The 14483-nt window shown below is 46.0% G+C and overlaps 1 protein-coding gene across 3 annotated transcripts in view; it reads left to right on the top strand.

Annotated features, from left to right (window-relative positions):
* The window catches only part of RASL10B (RAS like family 10 member B), a 72169-nt gene that overhangs the window by 43598 nt on the left and 14088 nt on the right, over positions 1-14483 (top strand). The window lies entirely within an intron of this gene.

The following is a 14483-nucleotide window of genomic DNA, read 5'->3' on the forward strand; positions in this document are numbered from 1 at the left end:
GGGTCTTGAAATCTCATTACATAGAGCTTTTGGTACAGATTTGACATTTTGGTAGACCTTCCCTGGACTCTTCCTAGTCTGCCTAAATTCTTTTTGCAGATTCATTCCCCGTAGTTGAACACAATACGCTAGCTGAGTCCTCACCAATGACCAGAATGAAGGCATCATCATCTTCTCTTTTCTACTGATAATGCCTCTTCCTGTGCTCCTCAGCTTCATTTTTGCTCTGTCACACTGTTTTTGAGATCATCAGATATGATTACCCCAAGGCCTCTTTTGGTTAGTCTATGCAACATTTTTTTGGATGGAAAGCATCCCCTTAGTATAGCAGGAAGTGATCCTGTAACTAGGACCTGCTCTCTAGGTGATGCATTATCCTCTTGTACCGAGGACGGGTCTCCAAAGGCTTCCACCCAGGAGGGAAGGATTAGGTTGGCCGTCATAGTTGGTAATTCAATTATTAGGAATATAGATGGTTGTGTGGCTGGTTGATGTGAGGATCACCTGGTAACTTGCCTGCCTAGTGCGAAGATGGCAGACCTCACACATCACCTTGATAGGATTTTAGACACTGCTGGGGAGGTATATGTAGACATCGGTGACATAGGAAAGGTAGAAAGGTGAAATCCAGAACCTCCAGGGTAGCATTCTTCAAAATGTTCTCTGTTCCACATGCAGGACCCCAGAGGCAGGCAGAGCCCTGGAGTCTCAATGCATAGATGAGACGAAAGTGCAGGGATGGGGGCTTTAGTTTTGTTAGGAACAGGCCAACATTTTGGGGAAGGGGGATTCTATTCCAAAACTATTGACTCCCACCTTAATGAGGGTGGAACCAGGTTCTGATGCTAACCTTTTAAAAAGGAGATAGAGCAGCTTTTAAACTAGAACAAGGGGGAAAGCTGACCGTCGCTAAGCAGCGCATGGTTCGGAGGGAGATATATTTGAAGGATACTAAAAAACAGGGAAGTTGGAGCATCCCAATAGAGAGGTTCCAATAAAAGCAAAAGTAGCTTATGAGCCTATAAGTAAAGACCAGATTGAGTTAAAAGATTCCAAATTATCCTGTTAGCTGCGAGGAAAATTGTATATACAAATAAAGAAACATACATTGAAATATCTGTATGCTAATTCCAGAAGTCTAAAAAGTAAGATGGGAGAGTTAGAGTGTATAGCATTGAATGAAGCGGTAGACCTAACTGGTATCTCAGAGACCTAGTGGAAGGAGGATAACCAATGGGACAGTGCTATGCCAGGGTTCAAATTATGTCACAATGATAGGATGGATCAACTTGGAGGCGGGATGGCGCAGAGTTCAACAGGATAAAGATCCTGCAGAAGACTAAATGCACAGTAGAATCTTTACGGGAGGAAATACCATGTGTGATGGGGAAGAGTATAGTGGTGGGAGTATACTACCACCCATTTTGCCAAAATGAACAGACAGATAATGAAATGCTAACAGAAATTAGGGATGCTAACAAATTTGCAGCACAATAATAGTGGGAGGTTTCAATTACCTCCACAAATTACCCCAATATCGACTGAGTAAATGTAACATCAGGACATGCTAGGGAGGTAAAGTTTCTAGAAGAAATAAATGACTGCTTCATGGAGCAGCTGATCCAGGAACTGATGAGTGGAGGAACCATTTTAGATCTAATTTTTAGTGGAATACAGGATTTGGTGCAAGAAGTAACAGTAATAGGGCCGCTTAGCAACTGTGATCATAACACAATCAAATTTAACTTAATGACTGGAGGGAGGACATTATGTAAATCTACTGCTCTATATTTAACTTTCAAAAGGGAGACTTTGATAAAATGAGGAAAACAGAAAGAAACTAAAAATTCTAGCTACAAAGGTTAAGAGTACATCAGGTGTGAACATTGTTTAAAAATACCATCTTGGAAGCCCAGACAAATGTATTCCACGCATTAAAACAGGTGGAAGGAAGGCAAACAAACGATATGATTTAACAGGTGAGGTGAAAGAGGCTATTTTAGCTAAAAGAACCTTCTTTCAAAATTGGAAAAAGGTTCCAGCTTAAGAAATAGGAAATAGCATAAGCATTGGCAAGTTAGATGTAAAACTGTGATAAAGCTGGCTGTAGAGGCAAAAACTCCATAAAAACTTTTAAAAATATATCCGAAAGGAAGTCAGTTGGACCATTAGATGATCAAAGGATTAAAGGGGCATTTAGGAAAGACTAAATTAATTCTTTGCTTCATTGTTTGAAGAGGAGATACCCATGCTGGAAACAGTATTTAATGGTGATGATTTGTAAACAAATCATGGTGAACCTGGACGATAAGGCATATTAACAAACTAAAAAGTAGTGAATCGCCTGGACCAGATGGTATACACTCCAGAGTTCTGAAAGAACTCAAAAATGAAATTGCAGATCTGTTGCTAGTAATTTGTAACCTATCATTAAAATAATCAATTGTACCTGAAAATTGGAGGGTGGCCAATTTAATGCCAATCTTTAAAAAGAGCTCCAGGGGTGATCAGGAAACTATACACTGGTGTCTGACATCAATGCTGGGAAAAATTGTAGAAACTATTCTAAAATACAAAATCACAAAACATATAGAAAGTCATGGTTTAATGGGACACAACCAGCATGGATTTATTTATTATTTTTATATACCGACATTCGATCTCAATTGAGATATCACACCGGTTTACATTCAGGTACTGTAGGTATTTCTCTATCCCCAGAGAGCTTACAATCTAAGTTTTTGTACCTGAGGCAATGGAGGGTAAAGTGACTTGCCCGAGGTCACAAGGAGCAACTTGAACCCTGGTCTCCCTGGTCTCCCTGGTCTCCTGGTTCATAGTTCACTGCTCTAACCGCTAGGTTATTCCTCCTCCCAAGTCTTGCCTCACCAATCTTCTACATTTTTTGAAAGACTTAATAAACATGTGACAAATGGTAAGCCAGTGGAGATAATGTATTTGGATTTTCAAGTTGTGTTTGACAAAGTCCCCCACAAGAGATTCCTGAGAAAATTAAAAAGTTAAAATATAGGAGGCAGTGTCCTAATGTGGATTGCAAACTGATTAAAAGATAGGAAACAGAGAGTAGGACTAAATAGTCTGTTTCCTCAATGCAGAAAGGTAAAGAGTGGAGTGCCTCAGGGATCTATGTTGGGACCAGTATTTTTTAAATGTATTTATAAATGATATGGAAAAGGGAATGACAAGTAATCAGATCTGCAGATGATACAAAATATTCCAAGTTGTTTAAATCATAAGCAGATTGTGAAAAATTGGAGGAGGATCTGGAGAGACTGGGCATCCAACTGGCAAATGAAGCTTAATGCGGACAAGTGCAAAGTGATGCATATAGGGAAAAGTAACCCACAATGTTAGGGTCCATATTAGGAGTTACCATCAAGGAAAAGATCTGGGCATCATCATGGATAATATTTTAAAATCTTTGGCTCAGAGTTCAGTGGCGGTCAAAAAAGCAAACAAAATATTAGGAATTATTAGGAAAGGAATGGAGAATAAAACAAAAGAATGTCATAATATCTCTGTATTGCTCCATGGTGAGACTACACCTGGAGTACTGTGTACAGTTCTGGTCACTGTATCTCAAAAAAGGATATCGTTGAACTGGAAAAGTTACAGAGAAAGGCGACTAAAATGATAAAGGGGTTGGAATGGCTCCTCTATGAGGAAAGGCTAACAAGGTTAGGGCTGTTCAGCATGGAGAAGAGACAGCTCAGGGGCTATGATTTAGGTCTATAAAACCATGAGTGGAACAGAGTGGTTACATTTGAATCAGTTATTTACTCTTTCAAAAACTACAAAGACTAAAGGCCACTCCATGAAGTTAGTAAGTAGCACATTTAAAACAAACCTGAGATCATTCTTTTTCACTCAATGCACAATTTAAGCTCTAGAATTCATTTCTAGAGGATGTGGTAAAGGCAGTTAATGTAGCTGGGTTTAAAAATGTTGGAACAAGTTCCTGGAGGGGAAGTCCATAAACTATTATTAACCAGGCAGACGTGAGGAAAGCCACTACTTATGTCTGGACATTTGCAGCATGAGATCTACAGTATGGTATCTTGTCAGGTACTTGTGATCTGGATTGGCCCTTGTTGGAGATAGGATAATGGGTCTGATGGCCCTTTGTCTGACCCAATATGGCAGTTCTGTGTTCTTATGGCATGAATGAACCTCACTTCAATGAGAGTGTAGTGGGTATTGAAAGCAAGTTTAGGGGTGCAGGTGCCTGTCTGCTACAGGACACTTCCAGTTCACCTCCCACTTCACCATTCTAAGTTCAGGAAAAAGACAACGTGTTCTCAGAAATAGACTTTTGTTTACCAGATTTGGCAGGATTTAGCATTTAGAAAATAACAATTATTCCTGTCTCTAGCATCCTGGCTACTAAACAGCAGTTAATCTTAAATGTTCTGTGCCATGGATGGTTTCACACATGCCATAAACCTTAGCCTGCTTACTATATTAATACTTATAGCTAATTTACTTACCCCTGGTCCCAACTTCAGGTGATATCCCACTGTTTACCTCTGAAACAGCTCTGGCTGGAGGTCCGGAGAATGTGGGTATGGGAGAAGGCTCACTTGCTGGGTTTGGAGCTGGCAGACGGTCCGGGAAGGAGACTTGCTTCTGGCTCTGGTACTTGCCGGGCCGTCTGGGGCTTGCTCTCGCCCCTCACAGTCTCAGTCTCCGGGTCACTTTCCGAACCTAAGCAGGGCGTCTCCGGTCTTTTCTCCTCTGTCTCCTGGCCACACCTAGTCTTATCCCTCCTCAATAGCAGGGGGTGCTGGTCTGCTTCTGGCTCCCCTTTCACTCTTCTGGTTCCTTTTCTTTCAGGGGTCGCTTTCAGGGTCACTCTTTCTCCTTATTTGCCCCCCCCCCCCATCTTATACTTTCCAGCCGATAAATATGCATGAGCTCATGCATAATCCTTGGTGGGTGGAGGGTCTCTGTCGCATTGCAGGTCTTTTCCCCTGCTCCCCATTTCTTCGGAGGGAGTACTACCACATCTGTATGCCAAGCTGTTATGCCAGTGTCAGCGTTTTCCGTCTCGGACTGATACCCCCCTTTTTTTTTTTTCTAAGGGTGGGGGTCTTTCTGATCTCTGGATTCCCTTGGCCGGTGCCTGACTCCTGCTTATGAGCTTAGCTGCTGCATTGTCTCATGGTCTTTTTTTTTTATTTACACAGGATCATACAGACAGGCAGATCTTAATAAAGTAGCCTTCAGTGTAAAGTTCTCATCTGGCAAGGCCTCTTCTCTTTCATTGTGACAGTGTCTTGGCCTGTCTGTACACTGGTCTGCATATGTCTTGGCTATTATGATTCATATTTGGTGCTTTCAGTGGTAAAACATGGGATATCTCCCTACAGCATGATACCAGTATCTCTCGTTCTCATACTTGCATGGTGCCAAAGAGCTTTCTTTTGGAGCTCATAAGGTGTAATATATACAAACAATCTATCTGTATGCGGTCAGAAGTTCTTTTTTTTTTTAATCAGGCCGGTGGCAACTGAGAAAATTAGGATTGTTTCTCTATCTTTCCGCCATGGTTTCCTGGCTCCTGATTACATAGCTTGGTGCCTGATGAACTTCTCTTGCTCCATATCTAGTACAAACATTTCCGTTAGCAATGCCATTCTTGTGTCTTTCTTCTTTACCACCCTGTCCGGTTTTTCTAACATTGAGCTGTCAGGGTTGCAACTCCCCTGCTAGTCTGAGGTTGTAGAGTTTGCACAGTTTCCTCACCCATGCCACTTTATTGTTCCTTGCTGTACATTGGCCTTCTGACATCAGCATATCGCAGCAGCTGTCTCTCTGTTGTACAGAATCTGCATTTGTCTGGGGATTTTTCCCCTGTGCTTTCTGTAAACCATGTAATGCTTAATCCATTGCCCATACAGAAATGTCTCATCTTAGGTTTAATGCACTGTCATTAGCCATTCCTGTGTCAGATGTTGACCCACATGTGGTTGAAGTAACTTGTTGCATTTCCCACTGTTTGTGGTTTTCCCACCGGTCCAACTGTTAATACATTTTTTTTCTTGCTTTGCACATGATGTCGCTTCTTTCCCTCCTTGTGCTGGCAGATTCTCACTCCTGCCTTCTATTCCTCGGAAAGCTTGTCAAAGTTTTTGATGCTGAAAATTCTGGTTGTTTTCGTTCTTGCCTAGCACCCTCTGAGCATTTGACTCCTGTCGATGCCAGCAAGCAACTCTCAAGAGTATCGCTCGCAAATTGCAAGTGATATTATTTTTTTAGATTACCAGATGTGTGGACCCTGCTGTGGAGAGCCCGTGATAATTTAGTTGTGTGACTTAGCCCAGAATTGTGAGCCAGCGTGTGCACGTTCAGCAAACTTAGTAGGTGATGGCAGAAAAAGCCCTGTGGGTTATCCAGTCTGATCAGGTATTCCTGTCTGCACTGCAAGGATATATCCCAGCGGCCAGCCATAGAAGCCTGACCACTTGTAGGATCTTGCTCCTTAAAAGAAGTATTGTTTTGGTTTATTCCTCATTAGTTTTCAGAGATCTTAGATATATGACCAAAGAAAAAATCTCCTCCTACTTCAACACCCAGACTCCCAGCCCAGCAATCAAGTCTTACCACCAAACGTTGTCCCCATGGCAGCCCTTCCTCTTTATCCGTGGGTTTCCTGTTTCAGCAGGAAACCCACAGAAAGAGAGAGCAGGGCAGCTGCAGGGATTGTGAATGCACAGTGGCTCACAAGACAGTGTGTAATGTCTTCTACTAGCTTGCAAGGACGGTGGGCAGACTGCCTGGAGAGGGTGGAGGAGAGGTGTGATCATCAACCAGGGACGGCTGGAGAGGAGCTTGTGAAATGTACCGGTGAGAGTTAAGTTTTCCAGCAGTTCTCAAGGACTGCCATTGGATGTACTTGGAGACCTGTTATAGTAGCTCAGTATAAGGCCTGTACCTCCTACTCTTGGGATATACAGTCTGGTGAGCATGGAGGAGTTTTTTCTCGTTTTTGTATCCAGCTGGTTGAGGTCTTTCTGGAACCAGTCTATGATTCTAAAACTTTATTAAAGTGCAGAGATTGCAAGTTGATTGGTGGCTTGTGTCATGCCATGCTGTTAAAGCACTTTTCAGTATTAGTTTGTCGTCTGGACTTTGCTTTACTGATCTTTTGTCCCTTTGTTGTATGTTGAACTGTTGCAGCTTAATCTTCTGCTAGGTATTTATACACATTTTCCTGATCGAGCTGTTTTCTGTTATAGTCCTCAGGCAAGGAAATGGTTTTTGCAATTTTAGTTAATTCTCTTCTAGTAAACGTCACTTTGGCATATAGTCTAAGTTTTTTACCACTCGCTGCTGTTTCTGTAGATGGTAATCACAGGAGCTGTAAAATTCAAATCACCTATAAATACTAGCTCAAAGATCTCTGTGAATCATTTGTATCTGTGAGATTAAGACTTATTCCATAGCCCAAGGACTTAATAAGAGTACTTGGTGGATTTAGTGTCTGACAGAGCAATAGTGGTGAGGGGGGATCACCCTGAAATATTCCTCTGTGAGCCTTGATGGTAGGAATGACAAATTGTCCCATCTTCATAATTCAGATGGCATGTAGTTTGACATATTTTCATGGTGAACTTGGTGTACTCTGTCAAGCCAGGGTTACGTTTCAAGGCAGTTCATGATCCAAGAGTGCAAGTTGTTATCAGATGCGTTCTTATACTTACTACATGTCATGCTAAGATGACAAGTTTTCTTATACCTGTCCATGATGCATTTATTCAGCCTTGATATGAATGTGTCTTCTTGCCTTTCGTTTCTATTGCTACAGAAATAGAATATGACAGGCCCTGATGTCCTTATCTGCCATCTCTTCTGCCCGTTTTACTTCCTGGTGCATGCCATAGATCTATGTTTGGTCTTTGGCTTTCTCCTAGGACAAGCAGGATCGTAGTCCTCACATGGGTGACATCATCAGATGGAGCCCGGCACAGAAAAAATCTGTCAAAGTTTCTAGATCTTTGACTAAGCACACTGAGCATGCTTAGTATGCCACTGTCCACGCGGGGGTCTCTCTTCAGTCTCTCTTTTTCCGTGGAGCGCTCATCTTGGAAAACTGTGTTTTGAGTTCTTTTCTCACGCCGGATCCCTCAATCCTTGACTGACCCTGGTTTAGAGGCGTCGCAGTAACTACCTCGTTCTTTGTGGTCGATTACCAATGTTGCCATCGCTCGGTGGCTGCCAGCTATCGACTGCTCAGCGGTTACTTTATTCCTTGGAGTCATCTGGGTTCAGCCGCTGCTGTCCAGTGTCCCTGGACTTTGTCTATCATAGACCCCCACAATGTCAGTATATTGTGCCTGGGGGCGTCGCATACGTGTGCAACTGTTCTTTTTGTGCTCAGATGACCCCCCAAGGGTTGCCGAACACGCCTGGATAAGATGGACAAGTTGTTTGGGGCCAGGAAGTCTGAACCCTCGACGTCTGTATCTGGGGCATCAACACCTCGGGGGCAAGGAGGCCCCTGTAATTACTGGTCTGGTCCTGTCCTCTCCTTTGCCGGTTCCCTTGCTTCAGTTAGGTGCTAGGGATTGGCCTGTTTCTATTTCTTCTCTCTCTAGGTCTGGATCATTGCCGTTGCCCTCGGCGCTGGGGAAAGACCGGGCTGAGCATCGGGGGAAGTCAAGGAAGCACCAACATTGGTCACCTTCCTCCCATGGCTCCAAGCTCGGAAAGGTGCTGGCATCATCCGAGACCCACTGAAGCGGCCCTGTGCCGACAAGGCATTGACACCTGTTGAGGTTGAGGGCCCAAGGCAGTCCCCACCAGCTTTTGGAGCTCCGAGGGAGACTACGTTATGCCTCATCCTCCTCAAGCTGTACTGTCATCGACAGCATTTGAGGCGGAGTTGGAGCGCAGGGTGCGGTTGGCAGTAGGATGAGCTCTACAGGGCATTGAGCCGCTGGCCCCCTCGGGACCACTGCCGCCACCAGATCCTGCACCGTCCATGCTGGATCTGCTCCTTGGTGCACTGCCAATGCTGCCATGAGGGGCTCCTTGGTGCACTGCCCCCTTGCTGCCATGAGGGGCACTGGTGAGGCCTCAATTAGAGACCATCCCCATCGTTGATTCCTCAGATGAAGGAAGGCCATCGGGGCCAGTGGTTCCTCTTCCACAACCGATTCTGCGGCCACCAAGCCCTGAGTTGCCAGGCCTATCGGCAACTCAGGGCTTGGTGGCCCTGAGATGCCGTCTGTGGCTCTTGGTGCCCCCGGCTCAGGATTGTACTTCAGGCTCCCCTCAGTTGTCGCTAGACAATCTAATCAAAGATGACACTCCTTATGAACCCTGGGAGGTTGAGCCTTCTTTCTCTTCCTCAGAGGACTCTGAGGACCTGCCTTCTGAACCTTCTCCTCCAGAGGAGAAATACCGCTCCCCTCCGGAGTACTTGACATTCGCAGGCTTTGTACGAGCCATGGCAGAGACTGTGCCCTTCCAGCTCCTGACTGAGGAAGACTCCAGGCACAAGATGCTGGAGATTCTTCAGTTCATGGACGTGCTAAGGAAGTGGTTGCAGTTGCTGTCCATGCTATATTCTAGGAGTTGATTGTCCGGCTCTGGGAGCACCCAATCTCATTTCCTCCAGTAAACTGGAAGACCGATGCATTGTATCTTGTACAGCCAACTACGGGTTTGAGCGATGCCACCACCCACCAGTCTGTGGTGGTGAAGTCCGCCCTCAAGAAAGTGAAGAGGTCTCATACTCATGCCTCGGCTACTCTAGGCCGTGAGCACAAGGCCCTAGATGCCTTGGGCTGCAAGGTTTTCTAGGGCTCTATGTTGGCGGCCTGCATTGCTTGCTAAATGAGTCAGTATTCCAGGAACCTCTGAAAACAGGTCCAGGAATTGGTAGACCGCCTCCCTCAGCAACTCCAGGAGGACTTCCTGAAGGTTGTACAGCAGGGATTGGAATTCAACAATCATGAGGTTAGGTCCACATATGATGTCTTTGAAACAGCGGCAAGAGTAGCTGCAGCGGGCATTGGTGCTCGTCATATGGCCTCACTACAGGCTTTCGATCTCTGACCAGAAGTGCAAGACCGTTTTGCTGACTTACTTTGTACCAGGAATAATCTCTTCGGAGACCAGATTAAGGAAGCGGTAGCTCGGCTGAAAGATCATCATGAGACCCTGCAGCATCCCTCTGCTAGCACCTTGGACCCCCAGTCCTCAGGTATAAAATCCTCAAGGCAGGGACCTAGATGCACATTTTACCGCCCAAGGAAATACTACCCTCCAGCTAATAGGGCGTGGTCTCAATGGGCTGGACCAAGATCTTTCCCTATACAACATTGTACACCTAAACCTCAGCCAGCGCCTCAGCAGACTCCTGCTACTGATTTTTGATTGGCTGTAAGGGAGTCTTAAGCCAGTCACCCATGCAGCTATCAGCGGATCCTCCGGTCAGGGGTCAACTGTGGTCCTTTGCGGACTGTTGGATGGCCGTCACCTTGGATCGGTGGGTCCTCTCCATCATCCGTCAGGGGTACAGGTTAAATTTCCAGGAGGTTCCTCTGGACTCTCCCTCGTTCCCCTCTTGAGGGTCCTCAACGGATCAGGAAATATTACTCAAGGAGCTCTCCTTCCTCACAATGGCCAGGGCGATTGACTTTGTCCCTCCCAGTCAGTGAAGAAGCAGCTTCTACTCCAGGTATTTCCTCATCCCAAGAGAACAGGAGGCCTTCGTCTGATTTTGGACTTGAGGGCCTTGAGCAGGCTCCTTATATGGGAGAAGTTCAAGATGGTCTCGCTGAGTGCCCTTATTCCGACCCCATGAGTGGTCCCTGAAGCAGGAGGTAGTGAACCGTATCTTCCAACTTTGGGGAACTCTGGATGTGGACCTCTTGCTTCCCCCTGCAACAAGAAAGTAGGTCAGTTCTACTCCCTAGCTTGGGGGAACTGCAGGACAGCATCGGACACCTTTGCCCACCACTGGGGCAAGGGCCTCTTGTATGCTTATCCTCCGCTTCCCTTGGTGTCGAAGACTCTCCTGAAGCTCCAGCAGAACCGGGAGACCATGATTCTCATCGCGCCTTATTGGCCTTGACAGATCTGGTTTCCACTCCTGCAAGATCTCTCCCTGCGGGAGCTGATCTATCTGGGAACATCTCCGGACTTCATAACACAGGATCAGGGAAGGCTGCGCCATCCCAACCTCCAGGCATTATTCCTCATAGCTTGGATGTTGAAAGGGTGACCTTACAGCCCCTGAATCTATCGGAGGGTGTGTCTCGGGTCCTACTGGAGTCCAGGAAGCCTTCCATCAGGAAGTTTTACGGTCTGAAGTGGAGATTCTCAGTGTGGTGTGACAGCCAGGGGTTGAACCCGTTCTCGTGTTCCACCTCTAAGCTGTTAGAGTACCTGCTGCACCTCTCTGAGACTGGCTTGAAGACCACCTCTGTGATAGTACATCTCAGTGCAATTGGGGCCTACCACCAGAGAGTGGATGGTTCGCCCATTTCGGTACAGCCTATTGTGGGCCGTTTCATATGGGGTCTACTCTAGCTGAAACTTCCCCGAGACCCCCTGCTGTTTCATGGGACCTCAGCGTGGTCTTGGCCAATCTAATGAAGGCTCCTTTCGAGCCCTTCACACTTGTGACCTAAAGTATCTGACCTGGAAGGTCCTTTTCTTGGTAGCGGTCACCTCAGCGTGCAGAGTCAGCGAACTTCAGACTCTGGTGTCCTATCCACCCTACACAAAGTTTTTTTTCATGACTGGGTGGTTCTACACACACTCACTAAGTTCCTACCGAAGGTGGTATCTGATATCCACCTTAATCAGTCAATCGTCCTTCCAACCTTCTTTCCTAAGCCTCATTCACACCAGGGCAAACGGACTCTGCACGGTCTAGATTGCAAAAGGGCCTTAGCCTTCTACCTGGAGCGAACAGCAAGCCACAGACAATCCTCGCAACTCTTCTTTTCTTTCTACAAAAATAGATTGGGAGTTGCTGTATTCAAGCAAACTGCATCTCTTTCTGCTACTCGCAAGCAGGCCTACAGCCGGGAGGCCATGGCGGCCTCATTGGCCCACTTCAGAGCGGTCGCCGAGGACGAAATTTGCAAAACTGCAACACGAAGTTCCCTCCATACCTTTGCTTCACACTACTGCTTGAACAAGGGATGTCAACATGACACAGTCGATCCTGCAAAATATTTTCAGTAATTAAACCCAACTCTTCCTGCCTAAGGCTCTTTGTTCGGGTTCAGGCTGACTCTCTCTGTTGCCACCAGCACTAGTTTGTTGTGCCCGTTGGCACCTAGTTAAGTGCGGTGTGTCCCATGTGTTTAAGGGAAACAGCCTGTAGCTAGGTATTCACCCATATGTGAGGACTACCATCCTGCTTATCCGAGGAGAAAGCAGAGTTGCTTACCTGTAACAGGTGTTCTCCTAGGACAGTAGGATTTTAGTCCTCACAAAACCTGCCCACCACCCCGCAGAGATGTGTTTCTCCTCTTTGTTTTATTTTTTTCGTAATTCTATATTACAAGACTGAAGAGGGACCCCACGTGGACACGTAGATAGTGGCACGCTGGGCATGCTCAGTGTGCTTAGTCAAGGTTCTAGAAACTTTGACAGAAGTTTTCTGTGCTGGGCTCCATCCTGATGATGTCACCCACATGTGAGGACTAACATCCTGCTGTCCTTAGAGAAACCTGTTACAGGTAAGCAACTCCGCTTTCTCCTAGCTTATTCACAGCTAAGGATCCTCTCTGTTTTTCCCAGCTTTTCTTAAATTTCATGATCGTCTGCTCCACCATCCCTGGGAGGCAGTTCCATGTATCTAGCATCCTTTCCAGGAAGAAATATTTTGTAGTGGGTGCTCGTTCATGTACCCCCTTGCAATTTCTGTCCATGGAAAAAGATTTTCCTGCACAAATCAGTACCTTTTCAGATATTTCAGTGCCACCATCCTGTTTCCCACATCCTCTCTCTGGGATACATTGTGCATATTTAGGTCCTAACATTTTCATTTCATAGGACTTTGGGCAAAGACCCTGTTCCATTTTAGTAGCCCTTCTTTGGATCAGCACCTGCCTGTCCAGGGACAGCCTCCAGAGCTGAACAAGTACTGCAGACGAGGTCTCGCCAATGGCCAGTGCAGTGGCGTTATCACCTCCCTCTTCTTTTTTTGTTTTGTTTCTACCAGTGATACCTCTCCCTATGCACCCTTGTATTCCTCTAACTCTGGCTGCTGCATTATCACACTATTTTGCTACCTTGAGATCCTCTGATATCACCTCAGGGTCCCACTCCAACTTGGTGCACCCATCCCTGTTGAATAACTCTCCCTTGGACTTCTGCTCCTCAGATGCTTGACTATTCAAGCGTTTTTGGTTTTAATCCTCATTCTGTCTATTTCCAGAGAGGAGTCCACACTGCTGCAGATCTTTAGTGCTATCTACAAAAAGACAAACGTTTCCTACTCACCCCTGTACAATATCACTCTGAGAGCACTGAATGGCTCCAGGACAATTCCCTGAGGCACTCCACTGATCACACTTATTCACTCGGAGTTATCCTCCTCTGCTACCTATCACTCGGACCTGTTTCTAATCCAGTCAAACCGCTGCAGGGCTGCTCAGTTATTTAGGAGTCTCCTATGCAGAAAAATAGCAAAAGCTTTACTTAGAACCAACTATATCTCATCCAGTGCACACCTCAGATCTAAATCTCTGGTCTCTCACATTAAGAAATTAGTCAGGTTGGTCTGCCTCTGGTTTAAAAAAAAAAAAAAAAAAGCTGCTTCAATCCTGTAACGTGCTGGATCCTTCGCTAACCTGTCCTTTAAATAGTCTTCATTTATTTAGCTAATGGGCCTGTAACTTGTAAGCATTTTTCGATGATGCGGGGTTAACCTCCACCCTCCTCCAGTCCTGCGGAAAGGCTCCCCTGACCGTGGTGATGTCCTACCCCACGTGATGTCACGCTCTCTCCGGGTCTGTTCCGGTGCCTAACCCTGCAGGTGCAGCTTGTAGGTATGCGGGTTACTGGTCGCTAGATTTTGGGGACATCAGCTAGGTCTCCCTTTGCGAGGAGGAATGTTCTTCCTCTTAATTCTTTTTATAGTATTCTGGGATGTCTTTTTTTTTTTGCGGTTTATTAGTTATGAGTGGAGGAGATGTCAGGGGTTTGACGCCAAAGGTTGCGCATTGCATCAGGGCCGGGGATGCTCTTAACTGAATTTCTGGATCTTTGTTTGTGACTCTCTCCTCGTCCCTCTTGCACTGGGTATGGGGACGCTCCTGTTTTGATGCTGCGCCTCTGTAGTAAGACCTGGTGCTGTTGGCGGCCTCTCCTCTTGGTAGCTCACTCTGGCTTTTTCTCTGTCTGGGAGGTGCAGACCCCACGCTGGGGGTCACTCTGACCTGACTGACTGAATCATCCTTCTTGAAGCTGCCGTTCCCAGAGTATGACGGGAG

This window comes from Rhinatrema bivittatum, chromosome 8, assembly GCF_901001135.1.
Source record: "Rhinatrema bivittatum chromosome 8, aRhiBiv1.1, whole genome shotgun sequence".
In the NCBI taxonomy this organism is placed as follows: Eukaryota; Metazoa; Chordata; class Amphibia; order Gymnophiona; family Rhinatrematidae; genus Rhinatrema; species Rhinatrema bivittatum.